Source organism: Triturus cristatus, chromosome 12 (assembly GCF_964204655.1).
Source record: "Triturus cristatus chromosome 12, aTriCri1.1, whole genome shotgun sequence".
NCBI lineage: Eukaryota > Metazoa > Chordata > Amphibia > Caudata > Salamandridae > Triturus > Triturus cristatus.
The window spans coordinates 816,793,288-816,818,414 of NC_140595.1; the positions used below are offsets into that span (position 1 = coordinate 816,793,288).

At 49.3% G+C, this 25,127-nt stretch overlaps 1 protein-coding gene across 1 annotated transcript in view; it reads right to left on the reverse strand.

Moving 5' to 3' along the window:
- LOC146782968 (cornifelin homolog) overlaps window positions 1–24,901 on the reverse strand; it is a 101,788-nt gene extending 76,887 nt beyond the window's left edge. Inside the window, exon 1 of the mRNA XM_085637105.1 lies at window positions 24,777–24,901. The gene's annotated coding sequence lies outside the window, so the exon portion shown is untranslated. The remainder of the gene's footprint in view (window positions 1–24,776) is intronic.
- Window positions 24,902–25,127: the final 226 nt, after the last annotated feature.

Sequence of the window (25,127 nt, forward strand, 5' to 3'; positions counted from 1 at the left end):
CTGACCTCGAGAGCCGCAGTCTCTGACAAAGACATCACTAAAGTAGCACGTCTATAGATTGTGCTCTTCGGACTGTTCGATAGACTCTGCAGAGATCTATCATATTCATATCAGCGCCTAAAGGGGATTCAGTGCGCTATGTAACTTAATAGGGCATTTGCGCCCTCGGCTTAATGGGACTTTCTTATTTTTAAACAATGCCGTCATTATCTGGCTACATAAAGTTGAATGCACGTCTTTTTAGTGTTCATCAGTATTTATTTTGTATTCTGTGAAAAAATCAAGTTTCAACTAGAATATGTCCATTCTTATTTGCTGATAAATGCGCCCACATGACTCCTGCCGGCTTTTAGCACAATCAGAAGCCGTTTTTCGCACAGGACTTCACTCTAGTTGCTTAAGGAGCACCCCTTTATGTGACCCCCCTCCCCCCCCCCACCCCCCGTGCTGCCAGTGTGCCCAGACCCTGGCCTGGCTGCAGCACAGAGGCCTGGGGAGACACTCAGAAAAGGAACTGTACCTTCCACAAAAATCCAGTCCGGTGCAAACAAAGTTTAACATCTGCGTTCATGTGTAATAATACGTATAAATGAAAAGTATGAGTCTAATTAATATTAATTGTTATGAATTTTATTTTAGATTCAGTGAACCCCCTTTGAAGGAAACCTCCAGAGGGTGCAGGACGCATCCAAACGGTGCCCCCTTCCTTCATTTTCGTCAGATTTCTTTTGAATTGCACAACTGTTCTCACATATTTGTAAAAGTGCATTACTATATCCTAATTAACTTGGGGTTATGTACATGAGGCCTCTTCCTGGTGCCATGAACGCACTTAAATTGAATGTAGGGGCACACCTGCTCTTCGTACAAGTATAAAGTGTGTTTTGTTATTTATAAGATGTGACTTTACACAGGCAAATGGATTTACTCACTAGTGCACTTCTGAGAGCAGGTTGTCATTTGAAGTGTGCGAATATCTACTCACAGTGGAGAGGAGTAGGTGTTGTGATGCCTTGAAAGTATACACACGCCCATTACTTGCTGGTTTCTTGTGTGTGTTCATCTACACATGTTTGTAAAGTAAATTCCAGCCTTGGGTAACGTCGGAGATTTACTTCTGTGTAGGTAAGAGTGGGGACAGAACAGAAAGTGCTTTCCACATGAAAAGAAAAAAACTCTACACCTGTGTAAACACTGATTTACCCGCGCACCGATGTACACCGCGTGCACCACTACACCTGTGTAAACACTGATTTACCCGTGCACCGATGTACACCACGTGCACCACTATACCTGTGTAAACACTGATTTACTTGTGCACCGATGTACACCACGTGCACCACTACACCTGTGTAAACACTGATTAACCCGTGCACCGATGTACACCACGTGCACCACTACACCTGTGTAAACACTGATTTACCCGTGCACCGATGTACACCACGTGCACCACTATACCTGTGTAAACACTGATTTACTTGTGCACCGATGTACACCACGTGCACCACTACACCTGTGTAAACACTGATTAACCCGTGCACCGATGTACACCACGTGCACCACTACACCTGTGTAAACACTGATTAACCCGTGCACCGATGTACACCACATGCACCACTACACCCGTGTAAACACTGATTTACCTGTGCACCGATATACACCACGTGCACCACTACATCCATATAAACACTGATTTACCCGTGCACCGATGTACACCACGTGCACCACTACACCTGTGTAAACACTGATTTACCCATGCACCAATGTACACCACGTGCACCACTACACCTGTGTAAACACTGATTTACCTGTGCACCTATGTTCACTGCGTGCACCACTACACCTGTGTAAACACTGATTTACATGTGCACTGATTTACCCATGCACCGATGTACACCATGAGCACCACTACACCTGTGTAAACACTGATTTACCCATGCACCAATGTTCACCGCGTGCACCACTACACCTGTGTAAACACTGATTTACACATGCACCGATGTACACCGCGGGCACCACTACACCTGTGTAAACACTGATTGACCCGTGCACTGAAGTACACCACATGCACCACTACACCTGTGTAAACACTGATTTACCCATGCACCGATGTACACCAAATGCACCACTACACCTGTGTAAACACTGATTTACCCATGCACCGATGTACACTCTGTGCACCACTGCACATATGTAAACACTGATACAAGAGAGAACCCCCGACTATCTGCAACCGTCTTCACAAGAGTTTCCTTTAAACTACCTGAGCATTCTAAAAAAGTTGGATGTTGACTCCAAATGTGTACATAATCCAACAAGAGTGAACTTCCTAGTCACCTTGACAACGAGTCAATGAGTTGACAAAGAAGTTCCAAAGATGCTCAAATAAAAAGTGCATTTATTGATGTATTACTTTTTTTTTTTCAATTATTCTACACATCGGTGTCTCCTTTTCAAGTCTCTCCTCCACTACTCTCTTCCATTTCCTGGCCTCTGCTCCCCTCCTCTGCTCCCCTTCTGTGTCTCTCCCTCCTCTCATCTAAGTCTCACTCCCTATATTTCCTCCTACGTTCCGCCCTCTATTTCTCTGCTGATATTTCTTTCTCAACTTTTGATTTTGCTGCTCTTCGACTTGTCTCTCCACACGACCCCCGGCACTTTTCCTACTCCTTGTCTTCCCTTCTTGTGCTTCTCCTTCTACATCCTTTACCCTCCACCACTTCTCTCGCTCTCTACTCCTAACTTCTTCATCTCCTTCTTCTCTTTCCAACCGTCTCTCCCATTTTGAGGTCGAGCATTCGAGACCTCTTGTATATACTTTAGTATATACTTATATGTGTATCTACTTTGTGGGCTCTGGAGATCAACCCTAGGACTTGTCTGCTGCCACTTAGGGACTGTATTTTCTGTTCATCTGCCTCTATTTAACTGTCTTGATAGAAAACCAGTAGAGGTCAGTAAAAACCAGAATTGCTTTCTACTGTGGGACTTTCTTTTTTCAAATTTTCTGGCAACTGCCGCTATATTACTATCTTGATATAAAACGACTAGCAGAGGTCAGGAAAACACCAGAATCCCTTTGTCACTCTCTAGATTCCAGTGCTTAGAAATTGTCTTCCACGAGCACCCATAGACAATAATATTTTTTTTAAATCTTGTATTTTTAGTGATATGACTACCGAAGGCTCTAATGTTATATTAAAAACAGAGCTTTGGACTATACCATTTCCCGCTGAAAGGCAATTTTTCTTTCCATGTGTTCCCATACCTGGCGTGTCACCCAGTTTGGTTCTTCCTTTCCTTCCATGTTCAAGAACAGGAGATGTTTCAGCACCCAGGCTTATGTCCTGCATAGATAACTACATATCGGTCCCAAAGGCGAGACCGATTGCATTGCACATGCTTGTCTTTTCTAGTGTTCTCCTCTCGCTTGTGACCACGTTCCTAGTCTGTGGTGTGGATTTTTAGGAGTTTCATACAGAAATGAACAAGTTACTTACCTATGTTAACATTGTTTATGGGCTGTGGTTGGAGACATTTCTAACCTCACGACTGCAAACCACTTTTTTTCTGCTTTCAAATCTAATTCTGAGTTGGTGGGAGGGAGGTCCCACACACAGGGGTCAAAACTATCACTCTTATTCTAAATACCTTCACGCCCCCCACTGTCATGTTTGCAAGAGACGGATGTATATTTCTAGATATACCATACCATTCGCACACATTTACGCTGACGACACCCAGCTTCTATGTACACTACACCGCTCAGAAGCCCCTAATTCCGCTTCTGCCTTAGTTCACTCCAAGCAGGCAAACACCCTCATGGCATTTTGTCTTTGGATGTCACTTAATTCCTAAAAGCTGAAGATGATCTCTCCCTGAGCATCAAGTCACCAGAGGCTCCGGCTCATGATTTTGGCAATTAAAACTGACGACAAAGGATCTTACCTTATATTGACATCAATTGCCATGTTCCCATTATACAAGCATAAGTGCTATCCTGTTTGGTTTATGGTCGCTCCTACCTCCAGGAACGTTTGGTCTGGAAAAAGTGACTGAATTGTTTACAACTGATCCAAAATGCAGTGGCCTACCTCACCACAGGTACCCTCTGTCATCACTGCATACCCCTTTCTGAATCAATTCCACTGGCTGCCCATTTAGCATAGGATCCTCTCCTCTTCAAAACCATGGTAATACTTCACCTGATAATCCATCATGGAGCTCCTCAGCTCCAGACTGTGGTCTTTGTGGTATTCTCCCACGAGAAATCTTAGATCCACTAACGCGGGTCTCGTACAAATTCCCAGGATTCATAGAGCAAGATGGGGAGGCAGGAGTCTATCCGATTGAGCAGCTAAACTGTGGAACGAGATGCCGGCTGCTATGAGGCTGCGGCCAAACAGACAGCGTTTCAGGAAATCGCTCAAATCCTGGTTGTTTCCTTCCAACTAAGTGGCAGGATCTTACGGAGCAGCTCCCCCTCACACTTCTCACAAGACGCCGCCGCAATCGTGCGCTTTATGTATCTATTTTATCTTATCTTATCAGACTGCTAAATTGACAATGCACAAATCGTCCAGATCGTTAAGATCGAGGTGTCCCTTTGTACCTAACATCCCAACTCAAACCTTTAGCCCTTCTGGAGAATTCTTTCTTAATCAGTTTAAAGGGCACTGGTGGGACACCAGCTTTAGTAAAGGCAGCAGTATTTGCAGCACGCTTTCACTATGAGGCCACAAGCACCACTCGTAAGACAGCCTGCTCGCTCAATTCGTTTATTTTTAAGTTACAGTTTTTGATTTTATAAGCCTTTCTGTTTTGTTCTGTGCTGGTGGCAAACTTGGATTCCAGCATAGCCCATGCAGTACAAGCACCAAAGTAGAAGGGCGAACGATCTTTACAATGCGGTTGTTACACCGCGATACATTTACATCACAGTCCTTACAACCCAAGTCGTTACAACGGCTTGTGCTGGATGGCGCTCTACACTAAGGAATAGTACGATTTACTATTCCAACACCTTCCCTACTGTTACACACACTGGAGTTGGAATAGTAAATCATACTATTCCTAAGTCCAGCGCCTCTAGCACAAGTCGTTGTAAAGACGTGCGTTGTAATAACCACAATGTAGTGTACCACAATCTAAATTATTGCGTTGTAATGTCACATATTCCAGTAGAAGTAGTAACTGTCTTCCTTATCCAGGAAACCTGCCCCAGCACTGTATTTTTTTTTTGAGACTGGAAAGAGGTGAACTGGGTGTTTTTCCCAGATCTCCAGCACCCACTGTCATTCAAATAGTAAATGGTGATGTTTTTATTTCCTACAGGCCTTTGCTGCGCTAACTACACACATCCACCGCACAAAACTTCAAGGTACTCGACACGCAAACAGCCCTGTTGCAATGATGAATGGTAGTCACGGGGTAAACCAAAGTAGAAGTTTATTTGTAGGTTACAAGATGGTAGTTACAAGTAGATGAGTTAGTTCAAGCTGATTCAAGGTCCCACCAGGAGCTGCATCTTTGCTGCTCAGCCCACTCTCTCTAACTCTCATTCCTCCAGCCCACCAGGCACACCAACATTCCACACAGTCATCAGGCATTCCAACATTCCATACACACACTCATGCATACTGGCTAAGCAGCAGGAAATGCAAGTACAACAAGCCCCCATCCGCAGCACACACATAACTGGAGGAAAGGCATAAATAGCTCAGCTCTGTCTCTCTGAAGGGATCGATGGGTGAGCACAGAGTCCCAGACCCTGTCTCCTCTGCCAGATGTCCCTGCCCGACCGGTTTTAACTTTATTAAAAACTAAGCTTGCCAAAGAACACATGGCCCTCTGCTCCTTCTGTACACATCAAGGCACTCTGTGCTCCACCTTGGTGGGGTTTGTGTGATTGGCACATGCGCTGTGAAAACACTCCAGGGCGCTTCCCAAACACCCCCTCATAAGGGGGGCGTAGACCCATAATTTCACATTTGTAGGTCTTCTCCAGTCCCCGCTGGTAAACAAAAATCCCACCAGGCATGTTTGCCAAGGCAGTGGGCACTGCCCCTTGTCCTGCCTCCTACTCACGGGGCACACAAGCTCAAATGTGGAGCCAGCCCCAAGACACACACCAGACTGACTACTCGCCCTGTTTATGCGGAAGTCTCACGTTTTCTTACGAACAAACGACATTTGATATGTGAACCCGTCCACCTCCTAAAGTGTCCCTAAAGCCAAGTCAAGGTGATGGCTAAAGGCAGTGCCCCCTTGGTTCACCCCAAAACGCGAACCCCTGGTGTTAGCTAATAGAGTTACCTAGTTAGTGACACATTTCAGAAATATTTTGTTGCAGAAATAATGATATTAACCTTTCTCCCGAGGAGGATTTTTATCTTGAGAAAGTTACACAAAAATAAGTATCAACATTTTGCCCAACACAGGAGATTTCTATGTCCAATACAGCAAGAGTTAACATATCTGAGAAACGTGAACACGCACAGATAAATACAAATTAATTAACACACAGAAAGTACAGATATATTAAAATACGCATAGAAACAAGTATAGAAGACACACAAAAACACACATACACGCCCAAGTCACATTTCAACATTTAAAATACACAATTGCATCAAAATATCAGATATAAAATCGAATACATTAAAACATTATTCATAAAGTGCACATCGTATTGCGGGCTCGCACAGCAGTTTTCCAAAAAGCGCCTACTCGGAAGGCCAATTCATCACTTTCCAGGCGGAGGAGAGATCTATATGCAGTTTCGAGGTGAACAGGTAAATTGTTTTTAAAATAGGGTAGTAAAAGCCATTTAGCATACTTTATATAAAACTTACAAAAGAATAAAAAATGTAAATGTAGTTTGCCCACTCTGGCCATCACATTGCAAGGCGAGAGAGCGAGAGGAGCATCGAACCCGAGGGAGAGACACAGTAAAAACTTCACAGTGCCCGCTCTTGAGCGAGAAAGGAGTCCCCGCTCCCACCGACCTATAGGCTTTGTAAGGTAGCCAGCCAACTGATAAAAAGCATTCTCGATTGACATAAAAGCATCTACAGTTGGTTTCTTGGACTCCCTGCCTAGTCTGGCCTTACTCTAATACGTATAGAGGGCCGTTCGAACTTCTTTTTAGCTAACAGTATCTATCTCATTTGGGCTTGCAAAAATGTGCTCATAGTTAGCCCTGCTTAGACTTGAGCATACGTCTGCTAGCCGTGGAGTGTCCATTCCCTTTTCACATTTAAGGCAGTCACATATAGTCTCTTGTGTGAGTGTCGCCGCTGGGTTTTTCCAAATGGCTAGCCAGAATAGGGCGGGTCATGCCTGTATATAGTCTTCAATGTAATGTGAATTCAGTTCGCTATGGCAAGCGTATTGGGACGTGGAGATGGGGGCACCTAAAAGGTTACCGGCAGAACCTGTTTTCTTCACGCTAGATGCTGCAGCGCCTGGAGAAGCCCCGGCACTCCGCACCATAGGTTGCCGTGGGAATACACTGAAGTTTAAAGAAAAAATTAATAGCTAAAACAGCACCCGTCATCCTAGGTTGTGGTAGGCTAAGAACCGAGTTAATATCTTTGGAGATTTTGTTCCTACAATATGCCATGTGGTCAGACCAGGAACCATTAGCAGCAAAAACCAGCCCCAGATAGGGGAAAGTGCTAGTGCATTGTAAACTTTGATTGCCCACGGAGATAGAGTTTAAAAGGCTCTTTCTTGGTCCACAAGCCATTATAAAAGTTTTTTTAATTAATGCATAGATCAAACATGGTGATAGAAATCGACAAAATCACGCACTGAAAGGCGTAGAGCATTAGGTGTGTGGCCCAATACAACTGCATCATCGGCGTATAATGGGGTGGAAAATATATTGCTATTGACTCTATGGACATCATTGGTTAGCTCGATCAGTGTATTATGTAAGTTATTAATATATATGATGAAGAGTAGGGGGGCCAGAACACATCCCTGCCTGACCCCTCTGCCAACCCTGATGTCATTAGAGACCTCGCCCCCAGTATTTATCCTAACCTAAGCTCTCAGATCCTCATGCAAGTATGCTAAGAAATGTACTAAGTAACCCTGGGCGTAGTTCGCGAAGTAGCGCTACGCGTAGCTACGCAAAGTGCACTTCGCACTACGCGAGCTGCGCGTAGCACTTCGCGAACTGCATAGTACCCTGTTCGCACTGTGCAAGATGTCATTTTCAATGATTGCACAGTGCGGACAAGCATCCGGCACTGTGCAATCATTGAAACTGCATCTTGCACAGTGCGAGCTGTAGTTTTCTGCCGCTCGAGTAGATTTTTACTCGAGCGGCAGCTTTCTCAACGCGGACTGGTAGTTTCTCATCGCGAGCGGTCGCGAGCATACGCGACCACTCGCAATGAGAAACCTGACCTCCCCGAATTGAGAATCTCGCCGGGAGGTTTATTTTCCACGCTCGCGATCGCCAAATTGATGTTGCTGATCGCGAACGAGGAAAAAGTCTCGCCGGGATGTCATTTTGCTTGCTCGCGGTCGCCAACTTGACGTTGAGGACCGCGAGCAAGCAAAAAATGACCGCTGCACTACACAACGCTATGCTACGCGTGTTGGCACTGTGCTACATGCAATTCGCGTAGTGTGAAGTAGCGCAAACTTCGCAAACTACGCGAGCGTAGCGTAGTGCTTCGCCCAGGCTTAGTACTAAGGCCTCGTCTAGCCCATATTCTAATAGCATTGACCACAGCCTTGACCAGTTTCCATAGTCGAAAGCTGAGGTCAAGTCTATGAAAGCCAAATAAATAGGTGACTTCTGTGCAATTGTGTATTTCCCAATTATTAGATTGAGGTCTAGACATTGATCAATGGTGCTTACTCTACTCCTAAAACCTAGTTGACATGGTTGTAAAATAAGATTGTCTTTGGACCAAGTTTTAATCTTATTATACAAAACCCTCCCTAGGATTGTCAGAGTATTGTCAGTCAGGGAAATGGTTATATAACAGCTGGGTTGGGAGTGGTCACCCTTCTTAAACATTGGGACGACGATGCTGGTTGAACAGGTACCAGGTAATGGGGCATGGGTTAAATTGTTAAAAACATTCAGCAAGAGTGGAGCCCAAAATCGGGTTTGTACCTAATAATGTCGATAGGTACCCCATCAGGGCCGGGGGCTTTTTTTCCCCAGCTCATGATGTATGGCTTCCTCGACATCGGATAGGGATATAAATACCCCTATGGGGGCTTGAAGCCCAAACAGGTCTTCTTCATATGGTGTGGCTGTATAGATCTCGAAAAATGAGCTTCCCAGGCCTGACTGGTTACGTTACAGCTAATCTGTGTTTGTGATTGTCCCATTGCTCTCATGTCTTTAACGGCAGCCCAAAAAGTTCCCATTGCTTAGGCTGGCAGCATTGGCGAGAACAGCCCATCGATCAGATAATAATTCATCTGTCCTGCGTGATATAACCAGCTTGTACTTCTGTCTGAGCGACTTGATTAAAGGGGGGCACCTTGGGTTAGTTGATAGGGCCTTCCGTAGTTGTCTAATAATTGCTGAGCACTTGCTATTGAACCATCTGGGACCCTGATGTGTAAAGGCAGCAGGTTTTGATAACGCAGATTTTATGACTCCACAAAGTTTAGAAAATGTGCTAATAACCTCTGGGTTGGGTTCCCGTCCGGAGAAACAAGAATCGAAGAGTTCCAAGATGTCCCTAACCACCATGTGGAACAGGTCAGCACTATTAACCCCTCAACACACTAATCTTAATTTAGCGTTTGAGGGTACCATATCCCTGGCGCCGCATTCTGTTTTGTGCATCGGCCTCAGGGATAGTTTAAACACTACTTGATTCAGATTATGGTCGTCGCGGTGTGTGGGGACGACCGCTGCTTTCACTAAGAAGTCTTCGAGGGCGGGGAAGATAAAGATATAATCAATGGCACTTGCACAGCCCCTTCCTCTGAATGTTGGGTCGGGTGGGCTGTTATTATTAATTGCAGCGGCAACGTCCATGACATTACTTAAAGCGTGGTTCTGCAAGTGTTCCTTTAACTCCGTGCCCCTATGACAGATGTGTCCTCTACTCCTTAGCCGTGAAGCTACGGTGTCATCACTGGGAAGCTTGGCATTAAAATCTCCGCCCAGGCAAATTCCGGCTTTTGAGTCGGGACCACCACTTTTCTTTAAATGGCAACAAAGTCGAATCGATTGGAAAAATTTATGTTGGGGGAATTGTGGAAGTCATTATTATAGAAATTAAGTAGATAAATGGATACCCCCTTTTACATTACAAAGCTTGGAATTTGTCGCAATGGGTGTGTAGGACCTTAAAGCTGACCCCAGCGGCAATATTCACCCAGATAGAGAGACCGCCAGATGGCCGACCAGATTTAGGAATTGGGGCCAAGACGTTAAAGCATTCAACCCCTTTGAGGTATATATCTTTGGTATCCCAGGTTTCTTGGAACATCAAAGTGTCCTTCTGTCCAACCAATTCCAACCAATCTGCTAGGTCAACTTTTGATTGAAGGTCTGGGCTGACGCGAGCCTTAGGGATAAGTGTGGCGACATGATCGTGTGACTCAAATTATTGGATGCATGTGTGAGTGTATGAAAAGTCCCGTCAATTATATGCATAGAATTAGAATTAGAAATACGAGTGACGATGCGGGGATGGGGTGGGGGTTAGAGGCTGCCAGCGAGGAGTTATGGCACCAGATATCTCTACAACTCTGCCCCAGATTCTATCAAATTCATAACGTTATCTTTCTTCTATCATTGGTTTCTTGCCCTCTCTCTTTGTCGCTATCTCTACTACCTCTCTCCCCTCTTTCCTCGCCTCTGTTAGTTATAGGACGATCTGTCATTTTTTAAATCTCTTTCTTTATGTCGCTTTTTTTACAGCTAACTCTTTCTGTTTCTGTCCCTCTGCCCTCTCTGGTTGCCGCTCATTTCCCTCTCTCTGTCACTCTCGCTTCTCGTTTCACCCCCTCTCTAGTTTTCTCCCCCATTTCCTTAATCTGCCACCCTCTCCTTCTTCCTATGATTCATGTCTTCCATTCTCTCTCTTTATTCCTCTCTTTCCTGTCTCCTTTTTCCTCTGATTTGTCTATTTCTCTCTTTCTCTTCTCTCCCTTCTTTCTTCACTCTCAGACACCCTCTTCCATCTCTCTCTTTCTTTACCGCTCACATTCACTCATCCCTCTCTTTCTCACTCTGTCTCTCTCTCCCCCCTTCTCTCCCTGTCCTCTCTAGTCTCTCCCTCCCATTCCCCCCTTTCCTCACGCTCAGGACCACATCCTGCTCATTCCTAGGGGTTTGCGTAACTGGCACAATTCTTTCTAGCGTAATTACCGCTATTACTCCTAATTATGCGTTAATGTGTGAGAAGCGTAATTTAGCATTTGGCGCTATTTTCTTAGAACAAAATTCTCCCGTACATCCAAAATGGGCCCGAAGATGCACTAAATGCTACAGGACACAAACAGCAGTAGCAGCAGCCGCTCGCTCTGAGGATGCACTAAATGCTACAGGACACAAACAGCAGTAGCCAGCAGCCGCTCGCTCTATGGATGTACTAAATGCTACAGGACACTAGCAGCAGTAGCCAGCAGCCGCTCGCTCTGAGGATGCACTAAATGCTACAGGACACAAACAGCAGTAGCCAGCAGCCGCTCGCTCTAAGGATGTACTAAATGCTACAGGACACTAGCAGCAGTATCCAGCAGCTGCTCGCTCTGAGGATGCACTAAATGCTACAGGACACTAGCAGCAGTAGCCAGCAGCCGCTCGCTCTGAGGATGTACTAAATGCTACAGGACACTACAGCAGTAGCCAGCAGCCGCTTGCTCTGAGGATGCAGTAAATGCTACAGGACACAAACAGCAGTAGCCAGCAGCCGCTCGCTCTGAGGATGCACTAAATGCTACAGGACACTAGCAGCAGTAGCCAGCAGCCGCTCGCTCTGAGGATGCACTAAATGCTACAGGACACTAGCAGCAGTAGCCAGCAGCCGCTCACTCTGAGGATGCACTAAATGCTACAGGACACTGGCAGCAGTAGCCAGCAGCCGCTCGCTCTGAGGATGCACTAAATGCTACAGGACACCAGCAGCAGTAGCCAGCAGCCGCTCGCTCTAAGGATGCACTAAATGCTACAGGACACAAACAGCAGTAGCCAGCAGCCGCTCGCTCTGAGGATGCACTAAATGCTACAGGACACTGGCAGCAGTAGCCAGCATCCGCTCGCTCTGAGGATGCACTAAATGCTACAGGACACTAGCAGCCAGCAGCCGCTCGCTCCGAGGATGCACTAAATGCTACAGGACACTAGCAGCAGTAGCCAGCAGCCGCTCACTCTGAGGATGTACTAAATGCTACAGGACACTACAGCAGTAGCCAGCAGCCGCTCGCTCTGAGGATGCAGTAAATGCTACAGGACACAAACAGCAGTAGCCAGCAGCCGCTCGCTCTGAGGATGCACTAAATGCTACAGGACACTAGCAGCAGTAGCCAGCAGCCGCTCGCTCTGAGGATGCACTAAATGCTACAGGACACTAGCAGCAGTAGCCAGCAGCCGCTCGCTCTGAGGATGCACTAAATGCTACAGGACACTAGCAGCAGTAGCCAGCAGCCGCTCGCTCTGAGTATGCACTAAATGCTACAGGACACTAGCAGCAGTAGCCAGCAGCCGCTCGCTCTGAGGATGCACTAAATGCTACAGGACACTAGCAGCAGTAGCCAGCAGCCGCTCGCTCTCTTAGATCGATGTTCCTCTACTCCTGTGGTAGGGTTCGTGGCCCAAGTTACTCTTAATTACTCAAGGTGGAGTAATTGAATATTTTTGTAATTTCATATCACAAAAGTAACGTGTAATAACTGAAATGACTCCAATTACTCCGGCGTAATTAAAATTTCGCCCAGGGCCTCTCATTTTTTTAACCCATCTCTTCTTCCTCCTTCTCTCTCACCAGTTTTCTCTTTTCCCTCCAGTTCTTCTTAGCCTGTTTCCTGTAATCACCCCCGCACACCTCTCCCCCTCTGCTGCTGTGTGGTGTGTTGGGTGGTGGGGATTTTATTGATGGGGGGAGTCAGTGCAAGTCCCCCACCCCACTGCAGTGGTTTCCTGCCATTGGAGAACGGAAACAGCGTCTGTACCTGGGTCTGGCCGCACCCACGCATCTTCTCACCGGATGCCCACCCTCTGCCTGCTCCATCCTGTATGCCATGCCACCCTCACACCACCCTGCCAAGTACCTGCCACCCGAGACTCCAGCAGCGAGTTTGCCTGGGCAGAATTTTGATTGCATTGGAGTAATCAGAGTCATTTGGTAATTTCACAGAACTCTTTCAGACAGAATTAGCGATCATTACACAATTACTCTTGCTTACGAGTGATTTGGGGGAAATATCCTCTCATGAGAGCACCTTTAGCGAGCGCAAGCAGCATTCTCGTGCACATTTTGGACGTGAGGACTGAGGAGGGATTTTTCCGCTAAGAAACAGCACTAAATGCAGAATGAGTCTTCTTGCGTAATTATGCGCAATCTCCTAGAATTGTCAGGTAATTCCACGTGCTTACACTACAATGAATTACGCGAGTTACGCCCACCCCTAGCAGCGAGATCTATATCCATGAGGCGTTACGGCTGGTCGCATGTACGCATTACCTCACAGCAGCAGCTCATTAACCTCACGCGCCTGCTGCTTGAAGGAGGGCGGAGGGCGCATTAGATATTTTCCCAGTTCCTGCATTGCAGGTTCGGATTGAGGGACATAAATGGAACTATGAGCAGGAATCTTAGTACAGGAAAACAGTGGCGTAACGATAATTGAGGGTGGCCCCCTGCAAGGTACGTGGAGGGGCCCCCTCCGGACTTTATCAGGAGCTCCCCGGCCGAAGTGCAGTGCTCAGGGGGCCCCTGGAGCTTGGGGGCCCCCGCACGGCGGGGGATGCGGGGCCTGTGTTACGCCCCTGCAGGAAAAGCATTGAGTGCGATAGGTTCGCGTTGGGATACCTTGTTAGAGCACTGTAGGGTCACACTAAGGTCTGTTTGGTGTTTATGTCGGGCAAGCCTAGGGGGGGTTGAAGGAGCTCCGTCTATTCTACTGGTGTTTGGGAACATACACAGCCGTGCACACCAAGGGGGTTCACATCTATGGAAATGCACAATTACACAAGGATCGTTCCTAAGTCCGACCCTCTTTAGCGTATACACGATCTCTCGAGTCAGCATCATCCGGTCTCATGACATCAACGTCCTCTCCGATGCTGGCCACACGCACTCACTCATTCTCTCCCTCATGGGCAAAACGTTGAGTACTCGGATCAAGTTTAATGCCTGCATGACTGACATCGGCCACTGTATGAAGACCAGCTGTCTAAAGCTGAACACCGACAAGACTCAAATCGTGATCTTCGTGACGAGCACTTCACCTTGGGACAACAGAGCCGGGACCGACCCCGACCCCCAGCACCCACTCCAAGAACGTTGGGATCCTCATCGACAGGAAACTCAACAGGACGCCCGAATCAACCCTGCCACCGCCTCATGCTTCAGACCCTAAAGATGCTGAGGAAGATTTTCAAATGACTCCCAAACAGCACCAGGAAAACCGCGACACACGCCCTGATTACAAGCAAGCGGGAATACACGACCACCCTCTATGCCGGGATCAAAAACACTCACCAGCAGGCTGCAGACCGTTCAGCAACAATCACATCTCCTTTCACAAACCTTGCAGACACCTCTGCTCGTCCAGACTCCTACCTGCACACATCCCGCGCATACGGGAAACCAGGCCTGGTGGGCGAGTCCTTTCCTCCATCGCTCCTAAACCATGGAACGAGCTGCCAATAAACACAAGAGCGTTCTTCTCACTTGAATTCTGCAAGAAGCCGAAGACCTGTCTTTTCGGGTGGTCCCACTAGGCCCTAGGTTGGGCTAGACGCACCTGCTCTGCACCAGGATACCCTCCCGGGGATGGCGCGCTCTACAAATCTTCACAACTCAACAAGTGAAGGGTACAGATCTTCCCATAGGGAGAAAGTGTGAGATGCCCAGAATCACAGATTGCAGGTCCTGTGTGGGGGTTCTCACTTGAATGCTGGACCCCAGCTTCCAAAGGCAGCCACTTAGCCCAAAGACCACCTCTTCAGGTGAGAATTGAGCTGCATTGACGGAGCCGTGTGGAGTTCTTAATACTGGAATACCCAGGAGAACTGAGGGTCAGGATTGAGGTGTACTGGCAGAGCAATCAATGACTCCTAGTACTGACACTGCAGAGGGATCTGTGAGCCTGGGCAAGGTTTAATGGCAGAGCTGTGTGAAAGTCGTGGAGTCCCCAAAACCGGGAAAGCATGCCCAGGACTCCGGCGCTGTAGCAGAGCTGTATGGCTGTATGGCTGCACTGTGTTAGTTTTAGAATAGCAGGGGAGCTGTAACTCCCGGTAGAGGTGCACCGGCGGAGCTGTGCGAGGGTCATGGAGTCCCCAGCACCGGGAAAGCATGCCCAGTACTCCGGCGCTGTGGTAGAGCTGTATAGATGCGCAATACTAGTATTAAAATAGCTGGGGGAACTGTAACTCCCAGTAGAGATACACCGGAGGAGCTGTGCGAGGGTCATGGAGTCCTTGGCACTGGGAAAGTATGCCCAGGACTCTGGCGCTGTAGCAGAGCTGTATGGCTGTGTTGTGCTAGTGTTAGAATAACAGGGGGAGCTGTAACTCCCGGTAGAGGTACACTGGCGGAGCTGTGCGAGGGTCATGGAGTCCCCAGCACCAGGAAAGTATGCTCAGGCCTCCGGCGCTGTAGCAGAGCTGTACGGCTGTGCTGTGCTAGTGTTAGAATAACAGGGGGAGCTGTAACTCAGGGTAGATGTGAACTCAGAGCCGGCGCTAGGGATGGGCAGTATGGGCAGCTGCCCAGGGCCTCGCTCTCAGCCCACCAGGAGGGGGTCCCGCACCAGTGCAACACACCAAACCTCTCGTGCCCCTGCCGATCCCATTGAAGAAAGGTGTCTGTTTGCAATTGGACTTTCAGGAGAGGGCCTCCCCGGGCCTTACAGGGATGGTGCAGGGAGGCCTAGGGCAGGGGGACATTTCATCTTGTGCCAGTTGTAAGGAGACACATTCTGTCCTGCAATAAGGCCTCCTGCCTGGCTGCCCATTGAGAGACACTGCAGGACAGCCCTTGTGAGAAGTTGGCCTGATATATGATGTCACTAGTTCTAGTGTACACCTTGTATCAGCCCAAACAACCCTTATGGTGATTGGTTGTAAAGTCAACCTTATAGACCAGCTATCCTAGTGGTAGCATGGACAAGAGCAGTCTTAGGCTAAACTCTGAATGGCATGTGAAGCCAGCTGTTATACCATTTGCAACCCCTTGAATACCAAATGAAAGGACACCACAACAGATATATTATAACAAGCATTTGCAATGCAATAGGTCTCGCAATTATAAGAGTTTGAGCTATTGGCATTGTAAAATTACAATTCCTTTTATTTATGTTTTGGTCTTAAAACAAACAAAAGGCATTGTCATTTACAATGTCAGTAGCATAAACTCGCATAAAAGCAGTGTGGGGAGTGCAGCAGTGTGCGGCGTGCAGCATTGTGCGGCGTGCAGCAGATGTGGGCAGTGTGCGGCGTGCAGCAGTGTGCGGCGGGCAGCAGTGTGCGGCGGGCAGCAGTGTGTGGCGTGCAGCGTCATGCAGCAGTGTGTGGCTTGCAGCAGTGTGTGGCGTGCTGCAGTGTGTGGCGTGCTGCAGTGTGTGGCGTGCAGCAGTGTGCGGCGTGCAGTAGTGTGCGGCGTGCAGCAGTGTGCGGCGTGCAGCAGTGTGCGGCGTGCAGCAGTGTGAGACGTGCAGCAGTGTGAGACGTGCAGCGGCATGCAGCAGTGTGTGGCGTGCAGCAGTGTGTGGCGTGCTGCAGTGTGTGGCCTGCAGCAGTGTTTCGTGTAGCGGTGTGCAGCATTGTGCGGCATGCAGCAGTGTGCGGCGTGCAGCAGTGTGTGGCGTGCAGCAGTGTGTGGCGTGCAGCGGCATGCAGCAGTGTGTGGCGTGCAGAAGTGTGTGGCGTGCATCAGTGTGTGGCGTGCAGCAGTGTGTGGCGTGCAGCAGTGTGTGGCGTGCAGCAGTGTGTGGCGTGCAGCGGCATGCAGCAGTGTGTGGCGTGCAGCAGTGTGTGGCATGCAGCAGTGTGTGGCGTGCATCAGTGTGTGGCATGTAGCAGTGTCACGGTTGCAGCAGTGTGCGGCGTACAGCAGTATGTGGCATGCAGCAGTGTGTGGCGTGCAGCAGTGTGTGGCGTGCAGCAGTGTGTGGCGTGCAGCAGTGTGTGGTGGCATGCAGCAGTGTGTGGCGGCATGCAGCAGTGTGTGGCGGCATGCAGCAGTGTGTGGCGGCATGCAGCAGTGTGTGGCGGCATGCAGCAGTGTGTGGCATGCAGCAGTGTGTGGCGTGCAGCAGTGTGTGGCGTGCAGCAGTGTGTGGCGTGCAGCAGTGTGTGGCGTGCAGCAGTGTGTGGCGTGCAGCAGTGTGTGGCGTGTAGCAGTGTTACGCGTGCATCAGTGTGTGGCGTGCAGCAGTGTGTGGTGTGCAGCGGCATGCAGCAGTGTGTGGCGTGCATCAGTGTGTGGCATGTAGCAGTTTTGGCCTTTAAACAACATGTCCTCCCCATTTGTAGGGTTTCTGTGCTCTGTGTTAGGCAGGCTAACCATTCAAACCTGTTCTGTAAAGCTTCAACATGATAAAAGCCCCGGCACCTCTTTGGTTACAAATTAAGCACTAGGAAAGTGGCTGTAGCCAAGACACTATTGAATTTTAGTTTATATGCTCTGTGTTACGCAAACTAAATAAAGACATATACAGTGTAAAGCTGCTGCCTCATCAAAACACCGGCACTTCCTTTGTTACAAATTAAGCACTAGGAGGGTGGCTGTAGCTACGTGTTTGCAGCTACACACAAATAAAAATAATAACGTAGCTCCACTTTAGGTCATATTTATGTTTGTGTCTATAGAAATATCAACTAATTTGTCCACAATCACAGGCTATTAAGCATATTCAGACATTAAAACCTGGTTTCAAAACTCGTAGGTTAGCAGTAGTGGCCTTTAAAGAACATCCCCTCCCCATTTTTCCGGTTTGTGTGCTCTGTGTAAGGCAGGCTAAACAAAACAACATGCTGTGTAAAGTTGCCACCTAATCAGAGCCCCGGCACCTCCTCTGTTACAAATTAAGCACTGGGAAAGTGGCTGTAGCCAAGCCACTATTAAATTACAGTTTATGTCCTCTGTGTTACGCACAATAAAAAAAAAGTATGGCGTGCAGCAGTGTGTGGCGTGCATCAGTGTGTGGCATGTAGCAGTGTCACGGTTGCAGCAGTGTGCGGTGTGCAGCAGTGTGTGGCGTGCAGCAGTGTGTGGCGTGCAGCAGTGTGTGGCGGCATGCAGCAGTGTGTGGCGTGCAGCAGTGTGTGGCGTGCAGCAGTGTGTGGCGTGCAGCAGTGTGTGGCATGCAGTAGTGTGTGGCGTGCAGCAGTGTGTGGCGTGCAGCAGTGTGTGGCGTGCAGCAGTGTGTGGCGTGCAGCAGTGTGTGGCGTGCAGCAGTGTGTGGCATGCAGCAGTGTGTGGCATGTAGCAGTGTCACGGTTGCAGCAGTGTGCGGTGTGCAGCAGTGTGTGGCGTGCAGCAGTGTGTGGCGGCATGCAGCAGTGTGTGGCGGCATGCAGCAGTGTGTGGCGTGCAGCAGTGTGTGGCGTGCAGCAGTGTGTGGCGTGCAGCAGTGTGTGGCATGCAGCAGTGTGTGGCATGCAGTAGTGTGTGGCGTGCAGCAGTGTGTGTCGTGCAGCAGTGTGTGGCGTGTAGCAGTGTTACGCGTGCAGCAGTGTGTGGCGTGCAGCAGTGTGTGGTGTGCAGCGGCATGCAACAGTGTGTGGCGTGCAGCAGTGTGTGGCGTGCATCAGTGTGTGGCATGTAGCAGTTTTGGCCTTTAAACAACATGTCCTCCCCATTTGTAGGGTTTCTGTGCTCTGTGTTAGGCAGGCTAACCATTCAAACATGCTCTGTAAAGCTTCAACATGATAAAAGCCCCGGCACCTCTTTGGTTACAAATTAAGCACTAGGAAAGTGGCTGTAGCCAAGACACTATTGAATTTTAGTTTATATGCTCTGTGTTACGCAAACTAAATAAAGACATATACAGTGTAAAGCTGCTGCCTCATCAAAACACCGGCACTTCCTTTGTTACAAATTAAGCACTAGGAGGGTGGCTGTAGCTACGTGTTTGCAGCTACACACAAATAAAATAATAACGTAGCTCCACTTTAGGTCATATTTATGTTTGTGTCTATAGAAATATCAACTAATTTGTCCACAATCACAGGCTATTAAGCATATTCAGACATTAAAACCTGGTTTCAAAACTCGTAAGTTAGCAGTAGTGGCCTTTAAAGAACATCCCCTCCCCATTTTTCCGGTTTGTGTGCTCTGTGTTAGGCAGGCTAAACAAAACAACATGCTGTGTAAAGTTGCCACCTAATCAGAGCCCCGGCACCTCTTCTGTTACAAATTAAGCACTGGGAAAGTGGCTGTAGCCAAGCCACTATTAAATTTCAGTTGATGTCCTCTGTGTTACGCAGAATTAAAAAAAAGTATAAAGTGTAAAGCTTCTGCCTCATTAAAACACCAGCACTTATTTGTTACAAATTAAGCACTAGGTGGGCGGCTGTAGCTACGTGTTTACAGCTACACACAACAAGTAACATGATACCTATAACAAGTTAGGACTATTGGCTTTGTCAATCGTTGTTAGTTGCATAAGATAAATTAGCAGTAACTGTGGCTTGTATATAATATTGAAAAAGCATCCACTTGAAGCCCTAGTGACACCACGACAATGTTACTGCTCCTGAGTTACAAAAAGAGGCACAAGAATCCAGAGAAGACATGGCGAGTAAGTTGGCTGAAGAGGTGGGGGTGGCAAATGGTGTTCACGGGCGCTTTGATGTCCTCAGTGGCCGCGCGGCTCACTGAAAACATCAAAGCGCCCTCGAAATGTAAGTGATCGGCTGTGTGACAGGCGAAAGTGAAAGACGAGTGCTTTCAGGCTGCCAAATGGTGCGCGCGCCCGGCACACATGCACAGTAGTTGGCGGCCTGAAAGCACTCGTTTGCACTTCCAAAAGTGCTTACTATAAGTCTCGCCTGCGCAGCACTAAAGCGCTGTCTCAGGCGAGACCTAAAAATAGAATGTATTTATTCTAGTCAAAATACCCTCAGCACTCTTTATGAGATTCGAGGTAAGTACAACACAGTCTTATTTAAGCATACATAAGTCACACAGGTAAGTAATACAGTTAGGCCCTAGGGGCCACGCAAACCATATACTAAGTAAGTGATGTAAGGACCACTATCACGAACACAGATTAGGCCTAGGCCTAGGGAATCGCTGGGGCTACACTATCCTATCAGTTGCTAGGCAGTGGGAGGCCCACAGGATTCAGGTGCAGAGTGGAAACACTCACGCGTAATGCGTTAAAGTCGATAGAAATAGTAGTATTTAGAAATTAAGAGTTTTAGGACACTTCGAAAGGAACTAGGAGTTAGAGACTTGGAAACTAGACACTTGGATAGTCAATATCCTTGTGAGCACCGGAGTACTCAAGTTACCTAGCCCACGGGTTGCGGGTGCATAGGTGTGAACTTGCGTCGGGTTTCGTCGTCGACTCCTATGGATGCCTGAAGAAAGTTGCTGACAGGCAGTCAGTGAAGAGTGTCCGGTGGATTCCAAAGATGGAATCAGGAAGGAGGATACCTGAAAGCAGAAGGGACAGAGTCTAGGTCACCAGCCAGGAGCCGGTAAGGAACCAGGAAGGAACCATGCGATGTCGTGAAGATGCAGGTGAAGAGGTGAAGCTTGTCGCAGCAGCCACGGGTACCAGGAGGCATCGAGGATGACCAGAACCAGGAGGCGAGCTGTCCCACGAAGGCTCTTGCTGTCGGCGGTGTCGATGTCGAGTTAGGACCCAACAAGCCTTGGCAAGCGCAACCCACGCAGGATGGAGGACTTGCTTCTGTCGCAGACCAGGAAGGTCTGGGGTGCTTCCCTTTCACAGGGGAGTGGGTGCCAATCTGGAGGAGCCGGACCAGCAAGGCAAAATTGAAGGTTTGTCGTCACAGAGGTCACTAGCCAACGGGCCAGCAACCGGACAACACGTCGAGCAACTCAGGTGCAGAAGGGCCCCACGCAGAACACGTGAAGTGTGGGGAGCTGATCTTCTTTGCAGATGGTGCGTGGGATTGGGGCTTCTCAATTCCCCAAGCACAGCCTCGAGGAAGCTTCAGAAGTTGCGCTAGTCAGTTACTAGCCACTTTTTCCAAGTCACCGGTCCCACGTCCCTCGTTGCCTCCACAGGTCTCAGCTTCGCTGTAGATGTGGATCTGGTTCAGAGGTGTCTGGAAGTCTCGGCGCTGGTCAGTCTCTGCAGTCGTCCCTCGTAGGATCAGTCGCAAAGCAAGCAGCGGTCGCTGGATGGTGCCTGGTTGCCCAGGGTGGTCACTCCTTGGCCACAAGGGAGATTCTTCAGTCTTCTTCCGTAGTAGAATGTCGAAGGTCAGAGTTTCTGTTCAAGATGCAGGTTCAGGATAATCCCAAGTCCTAGGGACTCAGCTCCCATTCTTATACTAATCTGGGGGGCTGGGTTACCTGCTAGGTCCCTCCTATGGGTGGGACCAGGGAGAGGGGGTGGTTACACCCCTTTCCCTTTGTCCAGTTTCGCGCCAGGACTGGGGCTGGAGTGCCCCAGCACCGGTTTGAACTGGATTATGCATGGGACACCTTGTGTGCCCCAGGCATGTCTCATTCCTTCCAGCCCTCCCTGCCCCAATACACTAAAGTCTGTCTGGGGAGGTGCTAGCACCTCCCCAAGCATGAAACCTATTGTCTAGGCCTCCCTGGCTGGGAGGGCTCCCAGCTGCAGGAGGTCAGACTCATGTCTGTGGCAGCAGCATCCATTTTGTGATGCTGAGGCTTTGGTCAGAGTTAAACAGCAAAGTAGGATTTTAACATGTCTCTCCCTCTAGAAGGGAGGAATAATATCCTCATCACCAGAAATGGTATGGGGGTATTATTCCAAAGTGTTAGATACCCTACACGACATGTTTTGATAAAGCCAAACCATAGTTACCATAACCGTTTAAGATTATATGGCACTTTAAGAGTATATGGTAGGCTATCTCATAGAACAGCTATAAGGACATGGTTCCGAAAGCTGCAGACAGGCTCAGCTCATGCTAGAGCACCATCTCACATGTTACCAAGCACTCTGCCTCCAGGATTGTTAAGGCCTGCCATAGGAGTGGCTGAAAGGTTACCAATGTGTCTATATATAAGGTAGGTATAGGAATACTACACCTAAGCAAGGGGTGATTACACGACCTTGCCCCAGCTGAGTGATCAGCCAGTTGTGTCTGATTGGAAGGCCAGGCCAGGGGTGGCATAATACATGCTGCAGCCCCTGGTAGGCCTAGGGTACACCTATGCCCTGGGTACCTAGGGTACACTGTACAGGGTCCAATAAGGTGATCCTTACCAATTGGGTATGTACCTAGGGTACATGGAGTCCATTTTAAAGAGAGAGCAGACAGCCTGAGACCCTGAATGGCAGGATCTCAGGCCAACTAAAAAGTTGAAAAACCAGCTAGACACTAGGCAAAATGTTGGGGGTAACCATAGTCAGATATCCACCTTCCTACACCCCTTGTCAGCACTTTACAGCCTGCACTATTTGAACTCTCAGCCCCCAAGCTATTCTCACATCTTCAGTTCCATATGAGCTGTGAAAGAGGTGCTTGTGGGTGGCAGAGAGGGGAGCTGCGGCCCAGGAGGAGTCTGCACAAAGCAGCTTCCGGAGCCCTGAAGGTGTCACTTATGTAAATTAGAGAGGCCTCGCACATTCCCCTTCGTCCAGGGCCCCAAAAAACCTAGAGCCGGCCCTGGGTGCACTGGAGGAGCTGTGCGAGGGTCCTGGAGTCCCCAGTACTGGAAAAGCATGCCCAGGGTTCCGGCGCTGTAGCAGAGCTGTATGGCTGCGCTGTGCTAGTGTTAGAATAACAGGGGGAGCTGTAACTCCAGGTAGAGGTGCACTGGCGGAGCTGTGCGAGGATCCTGGAGTCCCCAGTATGGCTCAGGCGCTGTAGCAGAGCTGTATGGCTGCGCTGTGCTAGTGTTAGAATAACAGGGGGAGCTGTAACTCCAGGTAGAGGTGCACTGGCGGAGCTGTGCGAGGGCCCTGGAGTCCCCAGTATGGCTCAGGCACTGTAGCAGAGCTGTATGGCTGTGCTGTGCTAGTGTTAGAATAACAGGGGGAGCTGTAACTCCCAGTAGAGGTGCACTGGCGGAGCTGTGCGAGGGTCCTGGAGTCCCCAGTACCGGGAAAGCATGCCCAGGGCACCGGCGCTGTAGCAGAGCTGTATGGCTGCGCTGTGCTAGTGTTAGAATAACAGGGGGAGCTGTAACTCCAGGTAGAGGTGCACTGGCGGAGCTGTGCGAGGGTCCTGGAGTCCCCAGTACCGGGAAAGGGCTCCGGCGCTGTAGTAGAGCTGTATGGCTGCGCTGTGTTAGCGTTAGAATAACAGGGGGGGCTGTAACTCCAGGTAGAGGTGCACTGGCGGAGCTGTGCGAGACTCGTGTAATCCCCAGTACTGGAGAAGCATGCCCAGGGCTTCGGCGCTGTAGCAGAGCTGTATGGCCGCGCTGTGCTAGAATAACAGGAGGAGCTGTAACTCCAGGTAGAGGTGCACTGGCGGAGCTGTGCGAGTGTCGTGGAGTCCCCAGTACTGGAGAAGTATGCCCAGGGCTCCGGCGCTGTAGCAGAGCTGTATGGCTGTGCTGTGCTAGTGTTAGAATAACAGGGGGAGCTGTAACTCCAGGTAGAGGTGCACTGGCGGAGCTGCGGGAGGGTCGTGGAGTCCCCAGTACTGGAGAATCACGCCCAAGGTTCAGGCGCCGTAGCAGAGCTGTATGGCTGCGCTCTCCTAGGGTTAGATTTAGAATAACAGGGGGAGCTGTAACTCCAGGTAGAGGTGCACTGACGGAGCTGTGCGAGGGTCCTGGAGTCCCCAGTACCGGGAAAGGGCTCCGGCGCTGTAACATAGCTGTATGGCTGCGCTGTGCTAGTGTTAGAATAACAGGGGGAGCTGTAACTCCCGGTAGATGTGCACTGGCGGAGCTGTGCGAGGCTCCTGGAGTCCCCAGTACCGGGAAAACATGCCCAGGGCTCCGGCGCTGTAGTAGAGCTGTATGGCTGTGCTGTGCTAGTGTTAGAATAACAGGGGGAGCTGTAACTCCAGGTAGAGGTGCACTGGCGGAGCTGTGCGAGGGTCGTGGAGTCCTCAGTACTGAAGAAGCATGCCCAGGGCTCCGGCGCTGTAGCAGAGCTGTATGGCTGCGCTGGGCTGGTTTTAGAATAACGGGAGAGCTGTAACTCCCGGTTGAGGTGCACCGGCGGAGCTGGGAGAGTTGCAGTGCTGGAGTTCCTGGTGAGGTGTAATGTAATGAGACGTGATTTTAGTACTTCCAGGAGGAGGGGTTCTGTGCCCCAGGACTCAGGTGCATTAGCTGGGCTCGCCTTGGGTTCCTGTTCTGAAATGGCCTTTTGTCAGCCTGGTCTGAGGTGATAAAAGAGCTGGACCTCCTCGGAGGTCGCGCCATCTCCTCCCGTTATCTTTAATATTCAGAATTAAACACAGTTGTTATTGTACTAACCTCTTTTTCGTCGCCTTCCCTCCCGCTGTCCTCTGTCTTCCGACCTGGCTCTCGCCTCCACCTGCCAGTACCTGGGTCCCTTGTTAGTCCCGCCTGGAGGTGCCCACGGGGAGCTCTGCGAACGAATGAACACCTCCAGGAAGCGCTGGCGCTTTACCTGCTATCAAGGGAGCCAGCAAACCGGTTCTGCACGCATGAGACGGGATGCCTGGCCCACACCCACCCCGTGACCTCATGAACTCTCCCTACCTGCACTGACTCTGACCGCACAGCGCCTAGCGTGTGGCGGTGCGTGCCTCTGCCATGGAGACGCTGCTTAACCATGAACTTCCACAGCAACGGGTGACAGCG